The sequence below is a fragment of the Grammomys surdaster genome, unplaced genomic scaffold (genome assembly GCF_004785775.1).
Source record: "Grammomys surdaster isolate TR1022 unplaced genomic scaffold, NIH_TR_1.0 125652, whole genome shotgun sequence".
NCBI classification, from domain to species: domain Eukaryota; kingdom Metazoa; phylum Chordata; class Mammalia; order Rodentia; family Muridae; genus Grammomys; species Grammomys surdaster.
Genome location: NW_021620489.1, coordinates 1 through 3,163, shown reverse-complemented (window position 1 = coordinate 3,163; position 3,163 = coordinate 1).

The following is a 3,163-nucleotide window of genomic DNA, read 5'->3' as shown; positions in this document are numbered from 1 at the left end:
TGAGGGGGAATTGTCCTGAAGCAAAACCATTTCCATGATATACTCAGGGACACAATCTCAGCAGAGGGATGCACTGTAGGATTTCATAAATCCTCATGGTAAAGCCAGTAACAGACAGTATGAATTTCCAGGGTGTTATCTCAGTACAAGGAAGGCAAAGAAGTCTAATTTTTGTTTTTAAAATAGATATATTGTTCAAGTTTTTGTTTATAACTAAAGATTTAAATTAAAAAACAATAAAACAAGAGCCCAGCTTTCTGTCCTGGGGGAGGGCTGCTCTTAAGCCTCTCAGAGTGAGGTACCATAGAAAAGGATGGAGGACCTGGGTGCTAGATAATTCAGGAAGTGGCATCCTGAGGCTCCTCTACATACAATAGAGCTGTCTTCTGCCTAGAGTGATAGGGTAGCATTGGCAGCCTTAGCAGGTGGAGGAGACGGAGAGGCATGAACAGAAGTGGTTAGGAAGGTCATTTCTGGCCTGGGTGCCTGTTCCCCTGACTCCAGGGTTTGAGTTGCTGCTGCAGCTGCTGCTGCTCCAGGGCTGAGGTAGGACACAGACATGTAGCTTTGGGATGAAGCTTGGTCTCTGGAGACACTGGATTCTGAAGACCAGCAGATGTCCAGTCATGAGAAGCCAAGTGAGGTGGACTTGGTATTCCCTCTACCACACCCACCACATGCCCAACAGGTCATAAACCATCCTTTGTGTGACTCTTGGGTGCCTGAACTCCTGCCCCTTTCCCTCTAAGAGCCCCACAGTCACACCTTAGAATAGAGAGGCTGGTGTTCAGGTCCCTAAGGGTCCTTTGGATAGGACCACCTTGGAGTCACCTTTTGTCTCATGAGTGCAGCTAGCAGTTGTTGAGCACCACTTCCTGACCCATATCCTGCTCTGGTTCCAAGACTACCATGTCTGATTCTCGGTTGTTCCTCACATGGGTGTGCCTCCAAACCCAGGTTTAGGAAACTTTAGGTAAGGAGAGAGAGAAGGACTGGGAAGGGGAATCTGAAGTCACATGGTAAGATTTAGAAGGGTGGGATGGGCTAAATATGAAATTATTCACATGTAAGTGTTGGCAACATGGGTTCTGTTTGTTTGTAAAGTGTTATTGGACTGAAAAACTCACTTGTGGGTTACATGGAGCCTAGGTTTCTTGGGTAAGACCCATCCTGGCACATCAATACCCTCCTCCCTTTTCTGACGATTTCAGCCAAATGACAAGAAAGCTCATGAGAAGGCTCAGTGGGCCAAGTTGTGTGTCTGACAACTGCTGAATACAGCGTTGGCTTCTTCCAGGATAATGAATTGTTTTCTTACAGAAGCAACAACAAATGAAAACAATGAAATATGTAAAAATGTTCTTCCTCTCTATGAGTAATTAAACCTTGTAAAAATTACCTGAGACCAAACAATTTCAGGAGTTCTAGATGGAAGGAGGTGATAGAACATTCAAAGATGATGATCAGACAGTTTAACCAATACAGGAAGGTTCAGACTCAGTGAGAGTCCTGGGCTATGTTGCAGAAAGACTTATCAAAACCACATGTAATTAACTGGCCTCTCGGCACACCAATCAATATACATAGTGGCACAGATAATGCATATGCCCCTCCCTCCACACACACCAGAAACCATAAGTGTGCAGGAAACAATAAGGAGACCTCAATGCTGGAGGAAGCATTGAATGTAGAAAAGCTGATGCTTCAAGTGAGACCGAGGATACTGCTGTCCATCCCTTGGGGACTAAAAACACTTAGTGAGTAAATTCTTCTGCAGACTAGGTTGAGAGAGTTCTGGAAATTTTTCTCTTTGAGCCTCACATCTCTCAACCCAACGCTCAGCCTGAGAGAAGCCTTTCACACATCCCTGTTCATCCAGTAAGCTCCTGAATATAAGCTCCAGGAAAGAACCCTAGCAACACTGACAGAAACCAGGACTGACTAGCAGCTCCTCAGGCTCTGTCAGTGTGAATCAAGGTCTAGGCAGTGGGAAGAGACAATTTTGCAATCCAGGGGAAGAGAGAGAGAAAAGATAGAAGCCCCCACCCCATCTCTTTTTTAAATAATCTTTTTATTGGATATTTTATTATATTTCAGATGTTATCACCTTTCTTCATCCTCCCACGCAGAAACCCCCTATTCCATCCAGCCTCCTCCTCCTTCAGTGAGGATTTACACCCACTCACCACCCTGCCATTGAATTCCCCCAACTGGAGCATCCAGCCTTCATGGGACCAAGGACCTCCTCTCACATCTATGTCTGACAAGGCCATCCTCCCCTACATATGCAGCTGGAACCATGGATCCAAAGCAAGTGAGTTACAGGCCCTGACTTCATCACTCAATGTTCTGTGCTACTACATAGGAGGCACCCATATAGAACCCCTCTAGCATAAAGGCATGTAGGGGTGTAATGTGTTTTCAAAATATCTTAATGAACTGCAGCTTGGAGCTGAGTAGGAGGGATTGTTTGCCAATCATCCAGTTTCTTGAAAGAGGCTAACTCCACAGGAAGTCTTGTAAATGATCACAGAAATGAAGAACTGGAAATACATAGGAGAGTGTCTGGACAAGGTAGAGGTTGGTTATCTGGGCTTGACTGTGTTTATGGTTAGACAAGAGTCCACAAACTGCCCCTGATGCTTCATGCATCCTACCTGCTGCTGCTGCTGTTGGGTATACTTGTCGTATATCTTCAAGCTGGCCTCCACACATAGCCTCTTTGTTTTCTTAGTACACTCTTCCAGTGCAATCTGCTCCCTTAGCAGCTGCCTGTTCTCATTCCACAGAATTTTTACTTGATTCTTTATATGAAGAGACTCTGCCAGGAGCTGACAGTTCCTGATGCTGAATCGCAAAGAAGAAATGGTGATTTGCAGGCAGCATCCATCTTCCTCCCACTTCTCCAAGTACCATCCCTTCTCACCATGGGCCCTGGTCCCCAGACAGACGCAGACTACAGACCAGAGCAGCCATAGAACATCACATATAAGAAGGTCAAATCGAGAACAGAGTAACATTCCAGAAGACTCAAAGTACTTCTGAAAACCGTGACACCAACAGGGTCTCATATATCTAGCAGAAGAGTGTATAGGCCCCATGAATGTCTCTATGTCCAGGTATTAGAAAACCACCTGTAGGTAGAGAGAGGGCAAACCTTATC